The sequence below is a fragment of the Halichoeres trimaculatus genome, unplaced genomic scaffold (genome assembly GCF_033239565.1).
Source record: "Halichoeres trimaculatus isolate MK-OKI-2021-1 unplaced genomic scaffold, fHalTri1.1 fHalTri1_scaffold_7, whole genome shotgun sequence".
In the NCBI taxonomy this organism is placed as follows: Eukaryota; Metazoa; Chordata; class Actinopteri; order Labriformes; family Labridae; genus Halichoeres; species Halichoeres trimaculatus.
Window position 1 is genome coordinate 5,506,525 of NW_027437185.1, and position 15,050 is coordinate 5,521,574.

A 15,050-nucleotide genomic window follows, 5' to 3' on the forward strand; every position below is an offset into this window, starting at 1 on the left:
GCGTGAGTGAGTCAGCTAAATGGGCTGAAGGTGTGCTGAATTAAGACTCAGCTGAAAATCATCTTCACTGACAACAGCACAGCTTCAACCTTTATAGATGCCAGGGTCTCATCACTTGAGTCATGCAGAAAGAAAAGGATATACGTTGTAATATTAGAAATAGTAAACAGCTGAAGCATTTGGAAATTAGGCCTGCACAATATGTCGTTTGAACATCGCCATCGCAATATGCGCATGCGCAATTGTCACATGGCGCATGTGATGCAACTATCGCATTTCCCCCATTTATTGGAGAAATGGAAAAAAAGCAACTGAAATTGAAACCGATTCTGTTTTATACAGAGACATGGCCTCCTGGATCCCTTTCCTATACAGCAATCTTCATCATTCACAGATAAACCCCCTGAGCCTAGATTAAACGGTATTATAGGAACACAATGGTGTCATTGTGAGTTAACCAAATTCTTCCCAAACAGAGCTATTCAAGTCATCTGGTGAAAATTATTATTATTTTGAATATCCCAATATATATTGCAATATATCGCAACCCCCCAAAAAATCACAATGTCAGTTTTTTCCAATATCGTGCAGCCCTATTGGAAATGAAATATTTATTGTTTCTCACACTAAGCTCCAGCACATTAAATCTGACATTGAGGACACTGCGCTGAAAATCAGAGTTTGGTCTAACTAAGTAGGTTTATATCAATAAAGAAATTGTTGTTAACACGTTGCCATGGCCTTCAAATATTTTTTTTGAGTCATCTAATTTAAAAAAAACTGCAACAACCCCACTTCTCTTGATATAAGCACTTACAGAGCTCGTCTTGAAGAAGTCACTGGGGTTGTCCCAGACTGCAACAGGAATTCCTTCAAAGACCATGGAGCGCAGTGCAGTCATCTCTTGAAGCCTTGACAAAGGGACAGAAATGATGAAACTTAGTAGTTGAGGGGCTCCAGATAGGGTTTTGACGAAGTGTCTCAATTAAGCAAACAAAATGACTCTCCACCAAGTTTTTGCCGTGGATCAGCTTGTGTCAGTTTCTGTCCAAAGGCTCAGTTTTTCAACTTAAAGAGTTAAAAAAAGTGAGGGGTGTGCTGGTCCAAAGCCTTCAAGAACTGAGCTTCAGAAGTCGTATTGGCAACTGTATTAAGCTTTGTAAATATCTGGGGCAAGCAGAGAGAGATTTGTGGAAGGAGATGAGCAGTCAGTAAAGAACGAGGACGTCTTTTGATTAAAACTACATGTAGCTGTACAAACTGAAAACTGTGATGAATAACAAAAGGGAAAGGCCAAAATACAGTCTATTACTGGGAGGATTCAGCTCTAAATTTACATCAGAGTTTTGCAGTGTTCAGAGCTTTACCTTTATTAAAGTAGCCTATGTACAGTCCAAATGAAGTTTGGTGAGAACTTCCTGTACTTGGTTTGTTTTGTGACCTTGACAGTGTAAAGCTTTAACTGTTAACTTTGTAGGAGAAATTCCTATAACCAGTTATCCTTTGACATTGTCTTGGATATTATTTATTCCCTTTAAAGCTGGTGAATCACCTGTGTGCAGCAGGCTCAGTAAAGAATCAGGTTGTGTCAGTTTTTCCAGTCAGAACCATAATTAAAGTTATCGTGCTGGAATCCAGACGAGGCCGACCCCTGACCCTCCCTCTGATCCATGTTTTCAGGAGACATTGCTTTAAATGAAATGGTTAATAGGGGTAGAGGGAAGGTTAACAATGTTAGTGCACTCAGCTTGAAGTAATATTCAAGGACAAAACTTGGTTAGACAAAATGTGATTAGATTTGAAGGAGAAAGGAGAAGAGACGGGAGGGTGGAGCAGATCCAAAGACCCAGCAGGGAAATGACTTTAATATAATAGTGACCTCGAAAATGTCTGAACGTATTATTCTTTCTTTAAATAAGAGAGGGAAAAATCCACAGGCAGGATCCTACTTTATGCTCTCTGAATCAATTATGGATTCTTCCTTTGAGCACACACACACACACACACACACACACACACACACACACACACACAGACACACACCTGACTCACAGGAGCCAGTGTGTCCCTGTGTATGCTCGTCCACTGGCCTGATGTAGTGTTTACCTGGTGGTCATGTGATCATCAAAGTCTCGTACATCGTCATTATCAGGGTGTCACCTTCTTTAGTGTTGCAGCAGCACAGGTTGAGCTCAGCTGTCCCTCTCAAAGAGTCTTCAGAGCAGGACTGGTTCGATGGTGACTCCCTGATATCCAGATCTCAGTTGTTCCAGTTGCTGTTTGCCTTTCCAATAAGAAATGAGGTCCCATGTAGATTATGCAATTCACCCTGTGACATGTAGAGAGAAAAAAGAAAGAAACTGAAACCCAGGAAGAGCTGTTTCAAGGAGAATATCAGTTATCCCAAAACTAAACTTAAAGCCTAGGTCCTGCAGTTGGAAGCACCTAGGGCCTCATGTAGAAAGAGTAAGTACACACTAGAGCGTGGCGTATGCTCTTTTTCATGGCAAAGTTCAAATGTATCAAGAGTGAAATGACCATGGAAATGTGCAGTGCCCCACACCAACTTCATGGAGAGGATTTACTGGACCATGATGAAACTGGTTCATCAGACACTTTAGGTTCCTGAGAGTAATCCAGACTACAAACTGGTACTGTGAGGGATGGGTGGCATCTCGGTGAGTAAATTTATTGGTGTAAAATTGTCTTAACCCTATAATGCCAAACGCATCATATTTGATACATGACTTTTTCAGCCCTCCACATAAGCAGTGTGGTATTTTTTTATCCTGAAAAACCTGATGTGTACAATCAGATACATGCAGTGCACAGATGAACCAACAATGGGTAGTAAGTCACTCATCAGCCGCCCTTCCAGTGACACTCTAAGACTGCCATGACTCAGGAATTGGACACAGGTGGTTTTTCAAGAAGAAAGGTTAAGGTAAGAAAAACATTACAATATTTACTGGCACATCAATAGGAACAGTGATTGGGTTCATGCAAAGTAAAAATTCTAAAAAAAATCACAATATATGTTTGAGTAAACCGTGTTGAAGTTGGCGTATAAAATTTGATACAGTGGGTATATAAGGTCATGTAACTCTAAAACAGGCAATCGCCATTTACTTGTATTTCGTGCATTATATCTAAAATCAAGCAGCATACAGTCTTTTTTATTTTTAACTTACATAATTTGGTACATTTAGAGTTAAAAACTAGGTATGCAACTTGCTGTACTGCTGTATGAAAGGATGGCCTGGATCATTTCCCAACATGGGAAACCTGACAGAGATGCAAGCAGTGCACAGGCCACTTTGCCCATGTGTACTGTCAGAAATGCAGAGAGCATCTTTGCTTAAACAAGGAGAGAAACTGTTTTCAGGCCTTCCACCGTGCAAAATAAAAGTTTGTGAACTGCAAAATGAGTAAAATACTAACATGTTATTTTTTTCCAGGCTTCCATCCAGCCAGTTCCATTGGTGGCTTTCTCACTACTGCATGATGGTAGCACTGTTCATGTTTGGAAATACAAATTTGTCAGATTTGTTTGTGATTTATTATGTTTTTGTTTGTTCAGGAAAAAAACAAATGTTGAGCATTGTGACCTGATGTATCAAATATGGTACAAATTGAAACTCAAATATGGAAAGTGATATTTGAATTTTATTTATTTATTTATTTATTTATTTATTTATTTATTCATTTGGGGGGGGGGGGGGGGGGGGTCAGAGGGACCAATCAAGGCTCCAAGTTCTAAGAACTGGAATTTTCTGTCAATTATTTAATGGTTTGGGCTTTACAGGGTTAGTATTAACAACATGATGCGCACTGAGCGTGTGCGCCCTAAAATTCTGTCCCATCTTCACAGCATCATTAGTTGGTGGTTAAAGTTTATCACTTTCCATTTTTTCCTGGTAAAACCGGCTCAAGATATTTCATTTAATTTTTTTTTTCTGACATGCAGGAAAGAGGCTACATGTTGGATTTGTACCCAGGCCACCCACTTTAGGTCAAATCTCAAATAGCACAATCTAGACCACCAGACCGTCTGCTTTCAGGCTCAAGATCTTTTTAACAAGCCCCTGATCGTCTGTGTGTAAAGTACTCATGTTAATAAACCCGTGTGTAAAGTGTTAAATGTCTTTATCAGCCTTACCTTTTTCATGGCACACGTCTGCACTCACACACTCCACTCACTCCTCTTGTGTTTGATGCTGATGCAAGAAGACATTGTGCCAAAGAGAACATTTTTGCGTGACTCCACTTCAGTGAGTAGCACTTCCAACTCACCATAAATTGAAGTTTTTTTTTTCAAGTCACACCCTTTTTTTAAAATTTTACTGAAGATGTAGAGAGTGGAATCTCAGGTAGATGCCACATTTACTTATGATTTGTGTATAAAAAAGGGGGCATGGACAGGGAGGGGTCAGGGACTCCAACATGTGCGCTTAATCCCACGCTGATTGGGATGTACTATGGAAATGTGCTTGGATTCATGCTTGCCCACAGATTCATACATCTGGATATTTTTGTGCATATGACGTTTCTGGATCAGAGCGTATGCCAAGTTTCAGCAGGAAATCCACACAAGTCTTTGTAAATGAGGCCCCTGGTTCCTAAAAATGTCCCAAGTTCCTCTGGAAAGTTCCTGCAGCCCAGAAGCACCCACTGAACTCCTGTTTATAAACTGTTTGTGATATCAGACAAAGTGGTCTGCCTTGTGAGATCCTGTTCTGTACATGTTTATCAGCAGAGGAATCTCATCCTTCCATCTTAAACAAATATTTATCTCATAGTGAGGTAGAATGACCAATATTTATTTAACAGTACACTACAGCAGGTGGTTGATATAGAGCTCTAACAACAGAGGACTGACTATGATCACATCATGCAAAGAAAGAAGTCTAGTCACTATGATGTCATGACATTTTTGGTGGGGAACCAATAAAATCAGCTCACATGAGCAGATATCCTCATAACTGTTGTTTATAAAAATGACTGTGGTGTTGATTTAATATTGCCTTGTCTTTATTTGTTCATTCAAATTGGATTTAAATTTCAAATTTAAGATGATTCCCCTATTTATAAATTCACACCAAACTGGTGACCCAAGGGGCAGCCAACTGAACTAGGCCAATTAAAAGAGTGAGCAGGTTTTTTTTCTGTTTAAGTTGAAAAAAGTTTTATGAATTATAAGGACAGTGGGATCAAAGTTAAAAAAAAAAAAAAAGTTGGACTTTTTATCTGTAAAGGCAGCGTGACTCTGTGAAAAGCACTTTAATGAAGACAGACAGAGGAAAAGAATAAAAGGCAGTGAGGAGACTTTAAATTTCAGCAGACCCTTTTTAATTATTCAGCACCGCTTACCAAATGACCCGGCAACTCCTGAAAGCTTGCACCTCTGTGGAGCATTAAGGAAACATCAAATATTAAGATAGAGAGAAGTGTGTGTGATAAATATTGCAGGTGGGAAAGGAGCTCTGCACAGGTATCTGGAGTCTGGAACAGGTTCACCTGTGTCTGAGGGGGGACCACAGTAGTCTCTGTGAAAACAAAAGTCACATTATGACACCCAGCTCCTCAGACTGGACACAGACTATGTTAGACTCAAAGGATTTCTCTACAGCAGGGGTGTCAAATATACGGCCCACAGGCCAAAACCGGCCCACCATGTGGTCTGATCCGGCTCGGGCAAGGAATTCAGGGGTGATATGGGAAACTTGTGTTCTTGATGTATATGCAGCAATTAAAGCCAGCTACCTAATTGCTAACGTTAGCATCAAAGCTATACTATGAGGGGGAGTTTATGAAAACATGTCAGCTGGACAGAAGGCTGCAGAAGTCGTGTGCCCTGGGAAGCAACAAACTTTAGTCAACATTAGCCTGACAAGGATAACTTTATCAAACATAACGATTTTTGTTACATCTCGTCTCATTTGTCAATCTTAAATCCTTTAGTTCAGTCTGACCTGTAGTTGTCCTGTCTGGTTTTATTTTGTAGTAATGCCTCTCCTCTTGTTTCAGATAACATTACTTCCTGTCTTCATGAGTTTCCCACTCTTGTGATGTCATCCCCGCCCTCATCGTTTCCAGCTGTGGCTCATTTCCTCATGTATAAACAGTCTGTGTCTCCCTTTGTCCTGTGTCTGTCTGTCTCGTCCTGTCAAGCCAGTAATCTGATGTCTCCTGTTGATTCCAGGCTTTCCAGTGAATTGTAGTCTTATAAAGACTCTTAGGTTTTCCAACATCCCCTGAGGTCTTTGCCTGTTCCTTTTTTGTGTGTTTTTGTGACTTTTCGTCCCCCTTTTTTTAATTATTATATATTTTTTATTCTTTATTTTTATTATTATCATTTTTATTTTAATAAATCAACTGAAGCTTCGACCAGTTTGTACGCCTGGGTCTTTAAAGATAGTCTTGTCAATTTTTACAATATACTTGTAGTTCTTTGCGCTACAACAAAGAGAAATCCTTGGATTTGTTGTTATTTATACACTAAAAAATGTACCAATTTGACCTTAAAAAAATTATGAAAACTTGTTGCCTTCCTTACCTTTTTTTTAGTTAACGCAACTGAGGTCATGCTTGATGATAACTCTTTTTTCTTGTTTTTCACTCCAAAAAGTATATGCTTTACTCTCTTGAATCTGTGTAACATTTTACGCTTAATATTGGTGTGATGATTTGAAATGAATCGACCAACAGTTCTTTTGTTTGTTTGTTTGTTTGTTTTCAGTGTATGTGGACTTGCTCACAAATGTTCCAGAAATGAATAAACCACCAAAAAGATCAGGGCTTATTCCTGCATGTGTGGACTGATAAGATAAAATCATCTTGCTTGATTACTTTATTTCTCTATATTGACCCAACTCAGAAAAGTTGAGTTTCCCAACTTTTTCAACCTTAAGTTACAATTACTTTTTTAAAATGAATAAAAAGTAAAAAATAATCCAATGATCCTAGGAGCTAAGTTGTCGGGGGCTTTATGCCCCTGGTAGGGTCTCCCATGGCAAACAGGTCCTAGGGGATGGGCCAGACAGAGAGTAGCTCACAAAGACCCCTAATGATGAAAGACAAAAATGGTTTTACGTTTCCCTTGCCCGGACGTGGGTCACCGGGGCCCCCTCCTGGAACCAGGCCTGGGGGTGGGACACGATGGCGAGCGCCTGGTGCCCGGGCCTGTTCCCATGGGGCCCAGCCGGGCACAGCCCGAAGAGGCAACGTGGGACCCCCTTCCGGTGGACTCACCACCTGCAGGAGGGGCCATAGGGGTCAGGTGCAGTGTGAGTCGGGCGGCAGCCGAAGGCAGGGACCTTGGCGGTCTGATCGTTGGCTGCAGAAGCTAGCTCGCTGGACGAAGTGGCTAGGGAGAGGGATGTCTGGGCTTCCCTGCTTAGGCTGCTGCCCCCGCGACCCGACCCCAACCCCGGATAAGCGGAAGAAAATGGATGGATGGATGGATAGTGAAAAATAATTTAAAAAAGAGGCCTACTAACATTTTGACGTGAAGTGAGTTGGATTCACTTAATATTTTATATTAAATTCAATGTTGTGTTTTACAGTGTAGGTAAATGTGCTATGACTATACTGGTCAGGCCTGCTTGAGATTAAATGAGGCTGTTGTGGCCCTCAAACTAAAATCTGCTCCACAGGTTTGAAACTGACTTGAACACATCCATTTTTAAGACTTTTCATGAACTGTCTCTGAAAGGGTACAGCTGAGACGCTCCCTTTAAAGACTTTAGTGGGATTCACTCACACAGAAGAGACTTAAGCCTAAACTGAGGAATGGACACTACACACACACACACACACACACACACACACACAAACACACACACACTATATAAATATATCTGCTATGAAATGACATGATAGTACATCAATGTCTACGCACACACACACACACACACACACACACACACACACACACTGCCTGACACAAATACACACCCCATCGGTCACAGCAGTGAGTCATCCTGCTCCACGGGGAAAAAAAAAAGAAAAGAAATATCTGGGCCACTCAGCTGGATAAGCAATGACACTTCATTTCAGATGGCTGTTTAAGATGAATGCTGCACACACACACACACACACACACACACACACACACACACACACACACACACACACACACACACACACACACACACACACACACACACACATACACACGCACAATTTTCTGTGACGTAACACCAGCTGAGCCAAACCAGAGAAAATATGATGAAACTGCAGAGAGTAATCAGTGAGGAGGGTTGAATGTGTGGTCATCATTAAAGATTGAATTTAAAGAGGGGTGCTTCTTCTTTAATCTTTATTCCATCTCCTGCCAGCCCTCGTAGTATCTTTACATGATTTACAGCTTCAGAAAATTCCTGTTTTCTCTGCTTGGTGTTTTAGAATTACTCTTATTTCAGCCTCTGTCTGATACACTTTGTTTTAGCTACTGTCTCTTTAAGGCTCCCCACCCCAAAACCCCCTTCTCTCTGATTGGCTAGCCTTTTGGAGGCCCTTCAGGGGCAAAGCTATGGCAGGGCGTAGTTTGTGAAACCTGCCCCTACAACATGTCATGACCTAGCGAGGAGATTCTTTTGCGATGACCTCATCATTCAGCAAGTCTCATGAAGGTCTGGTGTTATTTTTAGAACAGTGCCTTGATCAGTTTATAGATTTATGGATTTCTACAACAGATGAATATATAGAGGTCTGAATTTCTGCACAAGTTTAGTCTGAACATCCAGCATTCTAACTTTATATCCATGCGTAAAATATTAGAAAACATAATACTCCCTCTTTAAGTTTGAATTCTGCATTAAGTGTTTCAAATACATTCATTCTAACCTGTGTGTTAACAACACAAAAGTCTTGATAACATGGGTAATGTAATGTAACACACTGATTTGTATGTAAGAAGCTGCTGACTGTGAAGTGGAAATCTGTCCTGTGGTCTTATGAATTAAAACCTGACCCTCATTTTGGAAACCATGGACACTCCATTGATCCTGGACATTGTGTACAGACACTGACTTCTTCAGGAAAGAACTAACATGTTTCAACAAGACAAAGAAAACAACACATTGATTACATCATCATAGCTCAGTAGTAGAAGAGTCCAGGTGCTGCACTAGGCGGCAGTCCTGACCTGATTCGAAAACATTTCATGAAAAAAATGTGACAAAAGGGCCTCAAAATGTTGTAATGACAACTTAACTGGTGTCTGTTTCTACTTTAAATACTTCACAGAGCTTTCTGTTGTAAATGTTGTGCTTTCAACTTCAGTCAGACAAATGGAGAAACCACCTGACATTTTCCATCCCAATTAGGTCGCTCAGACTCCTGAAGGGTGTACAATAAACTTTAAAAAACTTTTTTTTAATGAGAGAAACCCAAAATTGAACTTTTAAAGCTCTTAATTAAAGTCACACTTTTCAGTTTTACATCCTGCATCTGGTCAGAGACCGGCATCAGGGTTTGTGTGTAAAACTAGAGAAAAACAAGCAGCAGTCACCAGATGTTTAATTTTTTTCTCCTCACATTAAATATTTAATTATAACGTGATGTTCTTGTTATTGCTGCTTACACTTAAATGTGTGTTCTCTCTTTCTGTGTGTGTGTGTGTGTGTGTGTGTGTGTGTGTGTGTGTGTGTGTGTGTGTGTGTGTGTGTGTGTTTGTGTGTGTGTGTGTGTGTTTGTGTGTGTGTGTTGCGAGGTTGGAGGACAGAGGGGAACATGGGCTGAGGCAGCGAGGATTATGAAAGATTATTATTGTTTATTAGGAGAGGAAAATGGAAATGGGAATTCATTTAGGCTAAACACACACACACACACACACACACACACACACACACACACACACACACACACACACACACACACACACACACACACACACACACACACACACACGCAGAGAGAGAGAGAGAAAAGCCAGAAGCCTGTGATTCAGCATTATGTTGTGCTAATAAAGCACAATTGCAAAAGTCACCTCTGTTAGTTGGTTAGAGAAGACGGCTGCGCTGAGTTTAATTCAGCTTTAACACATTCACAGAACCTGGAGTCCATGAAGCATCTGAACCAATGATCAGACCAAAACAGAGAAAACTCATCAAAGTCACCTCTTCCTGTGAACAAAGTAGACTTTAATGTTTCTGTGGGGCAGTTTGCTTTGCATACAGTTGTCCATTAATACCACAGTACAAACATTTACAGCACATCTCTCACAGCAAAGCTACAGATCACACACTGCATCCATATGTTACAGAGGTTACTGACTCTTTAAAAGACAACAGCTTATGCAGTTATGGACAGTCTCTGCCCTGATGGCAGCATCTAAAACTGCTCTTATCAAGAAGAGTATCCAGAGATTTATTTTTCATACCAGCTCACTCTTAATCACACCTGGAGACAGGGCAGAAGAAGAAGAAGAAGAAGAAGAAGATGACCAATTCATAGGTGCCCATTCCATGGGTGCTTCAGGGCCCAAGCACCCACGGAGAATCTCTAGAACCCACATGTACCAATCATGCCAGTGCATAATGATGCTGAAAACTTTGTTTGTAATCATATATGTCCACCTAAAGTTCCTTGATGAGCAGTAAGAGCAGAATTGGTTGATAAGAATTCATGAAAACTGTTGCAGATTCTGATGATTGACCAATTGGCACCAACTTTCAGAACCACAGTCAGCTCAGTTCTTGATGGCCTAAAGTACAGTGCATTGTTCAGATAGACTATATCACCAAAAGTATTCATGCACTTGGCCTGGCTACAGGTGTATAAAATCAAGCACCTAGGCATGCAGACTGTTTTTACAAACATTAGTGAAAGAATGGGCCCCTCTCAGGAGCTCAGTGAACTCCAGCGTGGAACTGTCATTGGATGCCATCTGTGCAACATATCCAGTCATGAAATTTCCTCACTCCTAAATATACCACAGTCACCTAACAGCTTTATTATGAGAACATGGGAGAGTTTGGGAACAACAGCAACTCAGCAACAAAGTGGTAGGCCATGTTAATTGATGGAGAGGGGTCAGCTGAGAGATGCTGAGGCGCATAGTGCAAAGAGGTCACGACCTCCTGCACAGTCAATAGCTACAGAGCTCCAAACTTCATGTGGCCTTCAGGTTAGCCCAAGTACAGTAGGCAGAGAGCTTAATGGAATGGGTTTCCAAGGCCAAGCAGCTGCATCCAAGCCATACATCACCAAGTGCTATGAAAAGCATCGGATGCAGTGGTGTAAAGCACGCCGCCACTGGACTCTCAATCTGATGGACGAGTCTGGGTTTGGAGGTTGCCAGGAGAACGGTACATTTCAGACTGTATTGTGCCAAGTGTGAAGTTTGGTGGAGGACGAACTATGGTGTGGGCTTGTTTCTTAGGAGCTGGGCTTGGCCCCTTAGTTCTGGTGAAAGGAACTTTGAATGCTCCAGGCTACCAAAACATTTTGGACAATTCCATGCTCCCAACCTTGTGGGAACAGTTTGGAGCGGGGCCCCTTCCTCTTCCAACATTGTGCACCAGTTCACAAAGCAAGGTCCATAAAGACATGGATGACAGAGTCTGGTGTGGATGAACTTGACTGGTCTGTACAGAGTCCTGTCCTGAACCCGATAGACCACCTTTGGGATGAATTAGAGTGGAGTCTGAGAGCCAGGCCTTCTTGACCAACAAAAGCGGGTGACCTCACCAATCCGCTTTTGGGAGAATGGTTGAAAATTTCTGTAAACACACTCCTCAACCTTGTGGACAGCCTCCCCTGGATAGTTGAGGCTGTTATTGCTGCAAAAGGTGGATGGACATCATATTGAACCCTATGGGTTAGAAATGGGATGGCACTTATGTTCATATGTGAGTCAAGGTAGGTAAATGAATACTTTTGGTAATATAGTGTATCTAGTCTCTGGGGGTCAGATTTTAGATTTGTAAAAGCCTGTACTGTATGCACTGTATTCTATCTGTCCACTAGAGCCTAATGCATTGACTAAATATCACTGATAAGGCACACACCTTGTTTGTGTCATGGTAAAAGTCATAAGACTTCATGTCTGTGTGTATTTGTGCCAGTTTGCTGTATTGTCTGCTAGCTAGTCTGTGCTCTTTTGATGCTTTTAAATAGCATAATGCACTCAAACACACATTTTTGCTGCTTTATTAAAGTGGAAGTCGTGCGACTTTTGAGAACCCAGCACAAACACAAATCAAACCTTTGGTCCAATTCTTCCTGACATTAACAAACATTTCTGTGATCTTTGTCTCGTAGATTTGGGGGAAGGTTGGTAACACCATTAATGCTTCATTGAGAACCTGGTCCTGGTCTTGATTCAAAAACAGTCATCTGCAAAATTCAGGAAGCATCTCGATCCATGGTTTCTTTGACATTCATTAGTCTCTAAAACAAAGAAAGAAGATGTAACATATATTAATGTAGTGATGTTTTGCATTGTCCTTATCATATCCAACTGAAAGTCTGTTTGCCTTTACTCTTTTTTTAAACTTCTTTTATCATAAATTGACACCCCACAGTCATTTACACCTTCAACTGATGTCAGACCATCAGTAATGCCATACGTTTCAAAAGAACAACAAAAAAAAAGGAATAAAAAAATCAAAGTGAGCACCTGAAAAGCAAAGCACTCTGGGGAAGCCAACAACATATTGAGCCATCACAAAGAGAGGAATTTATGTATAATTGTTGTTTAATTAAAAAAAAAAAAAAATCAGCGCAATCATTTTTAAAGTTGTTTTTTTTAGGGTTTTTTTATTTATTTATTTATTTTTCATGCATAAACAGGAAAGGAAAAATCTCAGTGTAATGACCTCAGAATCAACATTCAGGCTTGTTTTGCATTCAGACATATTTATACATGACTAAGAGCAGGACAGCAGAGCAGGATGGGTCTGGCAGAAAACAGATGAAATATTTTCACATAATATTACACAGCTGAATACAAAACAGGCAGGAACACATCTCAGTCAGAAAAACACCAAATAAAGCTCTAGATGGTGGTCTTAGACAATAACTTTTACTTTACAGAAGTTTATGAGGAGGGAACAAGTTTTACAGATGTTCGCTGGTTTTGTCCCTGTAATTGTTAGATTTCATGATTATATTCACAAGGTTTTTTAGTACTCCACATTTACTTTAAAAATTGAATCAATTTTACCAAGGAAACCTGGCAAACTTATCTAAATCTACACTGAAAAAAGGAGTTATGTTAACTTGAAAACACGTAGGACAATTTTCCTACTGCGAAATTCTAAGTAGTTTTTACAAGAGAAATTTTTAATTAATTTTTACTTTCATATTAATTAGTTTTCCCAAAAGACAAGTAGCATTTATCCATTCAATATTTTTGATAAATTTTACTCTCTTCATTAATATTTTATATGAATAACTATGAATAACTAAGACTGTTTATTCTCTAATTAATTTCTGTAACCATACTTTAGAAAAATGTTACTTTACATTCAAAAAAAAGTAGCAAAGAAGTATTTTTGGGGGGATGGCGTTTCGGTACTGTGAGTGAGGACAGAACACAGTAGATATGAGACCCTGCTCTACAATGAAATATTGGGCGAAGGCACTGGGCATCTGTGCTCCACAGCATAGACCAGCTGTGTCTGTGCTGCACATGGCACAGACCAGCCGTCAGTCCCTCAAGTCATGGACTACATATGATTGATTCCTTGTGATTTATGTTTATGTACATTAACGGGTCGAGATCTGTTAATGTTTGTTACGATTTGGCACCATACAAATAAAGATTGATTCATTCCTTGATTGATTAATGTCTGAACAAGTAATGCTATGTTGGGTGATTTTTCAATGAAGTGTAAAAAGACTTGAATTCTTTCTTTTTCATTGAACTTTGAAGTAACACTGCAGGAACAGTATTTTAATTGGAGCACACACAGACAGTCCATGCCATGTGAAGCACAGACGGTTTGTCCCACCACTCAACATACCCATTTACAGCAGGGTGTCATATTCACTGTGTTCCCTCCTCACTCACGATTACCCAGACTAAACCCTTCTTTTGAAGAGTGCTATAAAAATGTTAACTCCTATTTTTTCTTACAGGTCTGTACGGGGTAGTCGCCCTCTGGTGGACGTTTGAAGAACAGCAGCATTGTGGGCTTCTGCATTGGCTCTACATTATCAGAGGCTAAACAGTACATTTAAAAACAACATAGCTGCTGGTGATGAAAACTCCCTCTGCATTGATTACTGAAGCTTATATGTTTATTTTGTCTGTATAAAGATAATCGTACATTAAAGTTACAGTCCGTGTAGTTTGAGAAAAGATTTGACACTGCCTCAGTGAAAGCTCGTTGATTCTAAAATCAGTTCCTGCAGTTGCTGATTGAGCCTCTGATGAGACCCATTTGATGATCACAGCTTTCTGCTACTTCTGAAATTACATAAAATTACTCCATGCTCTTTATGAGTGGGTGTGTGTGTGTGTGTGTGTATGTGTGTGTGTGTTTGTGAAAGTGAGAGAGCTGCAGAGCAGTAAGTCTGCAGGCTTAGAGTTAGCTAGTGACACATACAGCTAACAGTGACAGTTTATGAAAGTAAACAGGCGCTGGTTTATGATTTTTAAACAATACGTTAAAACTGAATACATAAGCTAATGAAGTATGATGTAAGATCTGACAGTTTCATCTTCATCTTGATCCTCTGAAACTTGACAATCCCTGGTATGGCAGCCTAGGAGACAGCTCTCTCTGCAGTGCCCTTTTTTAAACACCAGGGGTCAGACTTTCATATGGCTTCTTTCAACATGACTAACGTTCATCCAGCTGGTGACAGCATGGTGTTTACTGTGTTTTCATTTTACATCCTCTTATGCACCAACAGGCTGAGATGGAGGGGAAAAAAAAATCTGGAGATTAAACACAAGCACTTAATGGAACATGTTGGACAAAAGATAAAGGCGAATGAAAATGATGTTTGATGTTAGATACACTTACCGGACATGGCAAGGAGTCATTCTGTTAGACGGTATCTCAGTGTGATGTGGCTATAAACAAACCTCAAGA